This window comes from Lolium perenne, chromosome 4 (genome assembly GCF_019359855.2).
Source record: "Lolium perenne isolate Kyuss_39 chromosome 4, Kyuss_2.0, whole genome shotgun sequence".
NCBI lineage: Eukaryota > Viridiplantae > Streptophyta > Magnoliopsida > Poales > Poaceae > Lolium > Lolium perenne.
The window spans coordinates 141,592,388-141,599,680 of NC_067247.2; the positions used below are offsets into that span (position 1 = coordinate 141,592,388).

General features: G+C 46.6%; 1 long non-coding RNA gene across 1 annotated transcript; it reads left to right on the forward strand.

Annotated features, from left to right (window-relative positions):
* Nucleotides 1–3,902: 3,902 nt before the first annotated feature.
* On the forward strand, nucleotides 3,903–5,497 carry LOC127348667 (uncharacterized). The gene is made up of 3 exons (XR_007879868.2): nucleotides 3,903–4,012; nucleotides 4,243–4,781; nucleotides 4,885–5,497. It is a non-coding gene; the product is annotated as an uncharacterized lncRNA (long non-coding RNA).
* The last annotated feature ends 1,796 nt before the right edge of the window (nucleotides 5,498–7,293 follow it).

The following is a 7,293-nucleotide window of genomic DNA, read 5'->3' on the forward strand; positions in this document are numbered from 1 at the left end:
AGCAGGTGGTGCGTGTGAGTTGAGCTACACTGACAGTGTAAAGGTCCTCGACGCTCTCCGCGGAGGCAGCTAGCTTGCGGAAGACATAGACGGTGGCATCGCTGCTCTGGCACTCCATCGAGCACGTGGTCGGCGTTAGAGCGGAACGACAGTTTCACGTCGATGGTGGTGACGCTGTAGCCTGCCCTACATTGGAGCAGCTAGCGGGCTCGGGGAAGACATCCGTGAGGATCTCCGTAGGTATGAGGCCCTTGCTGTCGCTGATGCCCAGCTTGTCAGCACCCATCGATGTATCCTTCCTGATTTCGTCGTCCCATACAGAAGCTAAGACGGATGCACCGGTGATGCTGGAAGGAGACTGTGACCGCAAAACTGCTTGGATATCATCCCGCTGGACGAAGCAAGTGATGTTGAGGTAGGCGCTGCGATCCAGCACACGGTGTACTCGACCGCGTATCCGGTCTGCTTCGGGTCAAGCAACAAGCATATATGAGAATCGAACATACTCATGGACATTTCATCCGACATGTGGTAGATAGGGAGTGTCGTAGTGTTTTTTTTCTGTGTGGATTTTGTTAACTTTGATACCAAATTATCATGACCCAAACACAGGGATGTGATGAACAACCTGATCAGTACCAATATTTGGATACAAATTGTGCACAGACGAGTGATTTTTGGGTGAGAATCAGAAAAATCAAGGGAGGTGAGCAACAGAGGTACAGAAGCCTTCTCTTGTGTTGGTCTCCTCGTATAAAAGCATTGGTCCACTGATCTTTGTATTTGAGTCGTACAGAGGGCTTCTGTAGTAAATCCCAGCAAAAAAGCGCTGGTATGACCCTCGGGGTATGAAATTTACGTCCAGCACTACTACTCGGCATGGCCAGAGTATCTTTTTGAAACGGAGGCAAAAGCTTTGCCTCATTCATTAATTAAGAAGAGAGTGCTTAGTTTTTAGGAGAAAATCGCACGAAAACCTACCCTTGCAGAGCCGAGCCCACACAAACAACACATCCACGCACGCCCACAATCAAGACACTTCAACATCGCGACACTAACAAAAACTTGAACACGACACTCCAACACCGAGCCAAAAAGGACATGCTAGACATTGTTGGGCACCCGTCAACCAACTGTGGATCTAGGGTAGGCAAGAGCCAAGGTGGCGAGAAAATCGCAAACCTTTCTGGCGATGACGACGGCTCCGGGCACCGTTGGTAACAACCCCGACTTAGCGACCCCATCACCAATAGTAACCACCTGCCCGTCGGACTCAGGTGAGATAGGACTGCCGCGTCAACAACACCACACTTCTCAAAGCCAAGACATTGCGAGAAACCACATCCGAGAACTCGTGTGAGCCGGACCTCACTTCCTCGACAGAAGGAGGGGTAAGCACACCACCACACAACTCCAGGAGCTCAGGCATGATCTGCATGACCGGAGCCGTGATCGCCGAGCTTGCCCTAGCACGAGGAGAGAAACATCCATGAAGGCCTGCTCCCCACGCGTCCACTTTGTCAACCACATGCAGAACCAAAGAATCGGCAGGCTTCCGAGAGAGCCTACCCAACACAGCTTCTGCACTCTCCAGAAAGCTCCCAATCGCAAGCATCCAGTCGTGCAAGGAGTCAACAGCCACGCGAAGAGGACGGATGGCATCCCGAAGCAACTCAGCTTACACATCCAAAGCGGATTACATATTCGCAGAGGCCAAAGAGCTAACAGGAGCAGGAACAACTGACGCTCAGGACCGACGGCCAGACACAACAGACGGGAGCGAGACCTCAACCTGAGTCCGACGATGAGCATTCGGCAGGCGGGGCGACGACCCGACATGGCCTATCAACAAGCTGAGAGGGCGTGCATGGCCAGAGTATCTCGCTAGTCCCTATCATGTGGTACTGTATTTGACTAGTCAGGACAAGGGTTGCGGCGACGAGCTGCTCCTATCACAATCCTGTTTCGTTTTCCAGATGTCTCCACTAGTAGAAAACTGCTCTTTTGCACCGGTTCATAATGGCCATATGCACCGGATTGTGAACCGGTGCAAAAGACCCCCCCCCCCCCTTTTGCACCGGTTTAGTTACGAACCGGTGCTAAAGGGGGCACCACGTGGCGGCTGTCAGGCGCCCGAGCGAGAAGACCTTTAGCACCGGTTGGTCTGCCACGGCAGGAAAATGTCCCAAAACGCTGCCGCGGTAGAACCCCGCTACCGTAATTTTTTTCGAATTATTTTTCACTCCTTTTTTTTTTTCTTTTTTTCAGAATTTCTAATATTTTAGTTATTTCACAAGTTTAGTCTCTAGGTACCATTATCTCTAGTCTAATTACTTACTCGTGCTCAGACTTCCCGCTCGGTCAGCCATCCTCTCACTACTCTAGCACTAGCACGCTTAACTTCCAAGTTCCTTTCCATCCCGCATCCAAGTGCTTCGCGCGCATGTATGTGATACTAGTATCATATCAATCCTATTAACATATCGGTCGATGTCATATTTCTTTATTGCTCGAATTTCAAATAATTCTTTTAATAAACAAAAGTAATGATATAATAATAATCTTGAATAAATAAATAAAACATTAAATTTATAATTTTTATTATTTATAATTATTTTATTTTTTTCATTTTTTTTGCCAAACCTAAAACCTGAAAATTTGAGAAACTTATAATTTGCTAAAATTAATAGTAATCTTTATGCAGGATGCAATTATTAATTTAATTTTGAAAAATAAAAAATATATAAAATCCTAATTTCTAGAAAAAACTAAAATCTTCCTGCTTTCATATTTTAATTTGGAATTTTGAGAATGTAAAAATTGGCTAACCGGGTAGGTTGCGTAACATACAGGAATCTCAAAAGATTTGATTTTTTGAATTTTCTATCATTTTCTTTTCTATTTTACAGTGTTAAAAAAGGCGATCCACGGGGGGGGGGGGGGGGGGGGTGGAGGTGCGGGGGGAGTAGAAAAACCTTTTGCACCGGTTCGGGGTACGAACCGGTGATTAGCCGGTGCAAAAGGGTAGCCTTTAGCACCGGTTCGTAACACGAACCGGTGCAAAAGGGTTCGCGGCTGACGCCAACCCTTTAGCACCGGTTCGTGTTACGAACCGGTGCAAAAGATAGTTCATTTGCACCGGTTCGTGCGAACCGGTGCTAAAGGTCCCTCGAACGGCTGGACCGCACGAACCGGTGCTAATGACCCCCTTTAGCACCGGTTCGTGCCAAATTCGGTGCAAAAGCTCTTTGGGGCAAAAAAAAAAAACCAAAGCCCTTGTTTCTACTAGTGCTCCTACTTCTATCGATCACCATGATTTAAATGCGTAGAAAATACAGCATGCTAGATTGTTCTTGGTCGCTCATGCCAGACTCATTCTCTTTAATCATATAGATGTAGTTCAGTACAAGCATGGGCGGACGCACCACCCCTTTTGCCTGGGCGACTGCCCGGGCTTCTTCGTCGGTCGTCTCCTGAAGGTAGCGATTGATCTGAACGAAAAAAGCTGGCCGGATGCACCTCTGCCCGGGCTTGAAACTGGGCAATTTTGGGCAATGCCCCACGGTCAGCAGTTTTGGCCTTTTGGGCCTTACTTTGGGCCAGCAATCCAGCGTATATGTGGTCTGTGGAAACGAATCGTCAAATCGATCGATACCAATTCCCCAATCGCTCACTCCTGTGGCAGACGACGAGACGACTGGACGAGGCGATCCTTCCCGGCCGACCGCCGGCGGGAAGCAAGCCGGCGAGGTGAGGATCCGGCGTTCTAAGATGGCATCCCGCGATGGGGGCGACCTTCCCAGGCATCTAGCTGCATTAGGAGATGTGCAGACCTCGCAGGAGATCGAAGGCGCAGCTCGCGGCCGGAAGCGGAAGAGAGGGGGCGGCAGCTCGGGCGTGACGACAGCGGCGGCGGTGGGAGGAAGTGGGAGGGAACTTACAGCCGGCAGAGGCTCGACCCAGGCCCGACGGGGTGGCGCAATTTCTGCAGCTCCAGCTAGAAGACAACTAGGTGAATTTAGTTCTGGCTCTCTGTTACTTTTCTTTGTATTAGCTCAATTTAGCACCGTGTCTGCTCATTTCCATGCCTATGCTCATTTCAGAACTATATTTTTTTAGTTAATTTAGCACTGCAGTTTTCTCAATTAGATGAATTCCGTCTCTACATATCTACTATTGAAGTGCATTTTCTCAATTTAAATGAACTTGTAGTCCTATTATTGAACATACATTTCATTACAGAAATGAGAAGCTTTTTGGTTGACCCAAGTAACTTACCAACACCACACTCGCAACCACAAAGACAAGACGAGGAGGATTCACATGTGTTTAATCCTGATGATATTGTTTGTGATCCCGCGCTTCGACAACAAATTAATGATTACCATCCGGATGTTCAAGACCAAGTGAGAAGAGCTTATCTTTTGAAGGGTCCAACACAACCAATTGTGAACTTCCGTATCTGATAGTTGCTGTACGCAAGTTTGGCTATGAAGATGGTTGAAACGGAGAAGCATTTGGTTTTCCCATTGGTGTACAAACTTATTGAGTTGGCTTTGATATTGCCGGTGTCAACGGCATCCGTTGAGAGGGCTTTCTCGGCAATGAAGATTATCAAGTCAAAATTACGTAACAAGATGAAGAATGATTGGTTCAATGACTTGATGATATGTTACACGGAGTGGGAGATATTTAGGGAACTTGATAGTGATGATATTGCTAAACGGTTCCAAGCCATGAAGACAAGGAAAGGACATCTACCTAAAAAGACATGATGGACGGTATGTTTATTATCTTGTGTTACTTTTCTTTCGGACATCTACCTAAAAAGATATGAAGGTACCATCATATAATTTCCTAACTCAAATTTCCTTTATTGTGTAGAGTCTTTTGGGAGCATTTGGACAAGCTTTTGTTGTCAAGCCGTTAGAGACTTGGAATTTCAATATATATTATCTAGTACTTATGAACATTTGAGCCTTTTGGTCCACCGTTGTTAAATGTTAAAAGTCTAGTATTTAGTAGCAATGAACATTTGCATCTGCTATTATGCTTTTTTATGTATTGTGTCCATATTTATGCATGAAAAATCGTATTGATGATTTATTTTCCATATCTGATAGTTGATGTGCGCAGGATTTTTTTTTGTCACACTTCGGCTTGCCCAGGCTTCGGAAATTTCCTGGGTCCGCCTATGAGTACAAGGGCATTCAAACTTTCCCATATTCAGTTTATATGGAGAAGTTTCCTCTCAAGAATCTGTATAGACGACTGATCGACGATGGCATGAATAAATTAACCAAGGCCATCATTCATGCTAGTACTGAAGATATGTAACGAAGATCTCGCAATCTCCACATTAACTAAGATCATATGTATAAAATGGGTGGCAACTTGCTAGGGTCGCGTATGTGCCTTCGCATTGTTTTATATCATGTCAAGGTGGCACGATGCATTTGATTTGTATATTATACAGTACAAGCCAGTCATAATGCGAGTCACAGCGAGCACGTACTATGTTCAATTGATATTTTGAGCTTTCTCTGCATACAGCTTCAGAATTGTCGTCTTCGTAGTGATCACTTGTAGGGAATCGGCACAGGACTGTAGCAAAGGAGCTAAGTGCTTGATCCGTGCAACCTCTTTCTCAAAATATGACATCATTTCTATGGTGTCAAGCCCTCGGCCACGAAAAGAGCAACTTTGTGTGGCCGTCGTCCACTTTGTCTTGAACGAGAACCCAATCTTCAGGCATGTGTACAAGTGGAGCTTGGAATCTCCACATTTCTCTAAATTTCCATTCAAACTCGTTTCCACATTCAAGTGGAATTAAGTTCTTTAGTTCTACTACTTAGTATATTTGCTAGAATCCATGAAGATCCATGGCCAGTTAGTTCTATTCATCGTCACAACATTGTGAGAAAAGTTACATTAGCTTCATAGCTGGTGAATGTACCGTTATCAACATCAAGGTTGCACTAGAGTTCTTGCCAATTGTAATGACATGATCAATACTAGTAGAAATCCCATTGGCGACTATCGTGGTTTGGATTCCCGGTCGTAAATTTGTATGCATGTGTGCGGTTGTGACCACGATTAGATGAACTATTTGATTATGATGCAATAATAAATAATACTCTGTTTTTGTTGCATATATGTGCAGATTTGTGTTTGTGGTGCTTTATTATACATCGGCTGCAAAACTGCTTGAAGTCGGCTATGTATCTTTTAGGCATCTAGATTTCCAGTAATCGTGTTTGTGCCGTAAACGTGGATACAGCGTGCCACAAACGCCAAAAACAGCACCGTAGTTTAAAGTGTCTGTTGTAGTTTCTCTTGCTTCTAATGGTGTCGTCACCCTGTGAGAGACAGGTAGGCACGAACATGCCTCCACTCTTGACGAAGGATGGCAGCGACGGGCATCTCATCATTTCGTCGTCACCGCTCGTCCAGTCTAATACAGGTCATGGCGGACCTCCACTGGAGCCCCCGCGGCTCCAGACGCACGCATCACAGATAGGAGGATATCGGTAGACTCATAGAAGGGATGAAGCTCTCGGCAGCTGTACGACCCCATTTTCACAAGGATACACAGTTTGTCTGTGGCCTCCCCGACCAGGAAGTTGGCTTGCACGATCACGCGCCGGCGCCTCTGTCGCTTAAGAATCGACCGACACATCTGCGGCGAGACACCACGATGACGCATCAGAATACATGCGGTTTCAACCTGCAATGCGAGCCACCAGGCTCGAATCTGGGGACACTTGAGCCGAGCATACCTCGGTGGCGAGGCGATTGGGGAAGGGGACGTTCGCAGGGAAGAGGTGCCGCTTCACCTTGGGGTTAAAGGGCCTTCCGTTGCGGGCCACTTCCATGAAGGCGGAGGTGGTGCCTGCATCCATGCCCGGAGTCGGAGGAACAAGAGTTGCGTGAGCAGGGGATGGGTTTTTTTCGGTAATGCTACACCTACGTAGTTTTTTTACGGGAAAGCCTTACGGGATGACGTGGAGGCCACGATCCTCGCGCGAAGGAAGTGGGCAGCGAAAAAACTGACCCAGCAATTTACGGGAGAATAGAGAGTAGATTACGGCGTCTAAGAGTTAGCTGTAGTTCAGATTTTCGTCCTTCCAGATCGAAGAGACGGCATCTTTGATATCTCTTGATTCGATCAGGACATCTCCTTCTTCACGTTCAGGCTTGATCGACGAGGACGCCAGCATCTGCTCTTTCTTGTTCGTGACTGATCGACCAGGATGCCGGTATCTGCTCTTTCTCGTTCGTGACTGATCGACC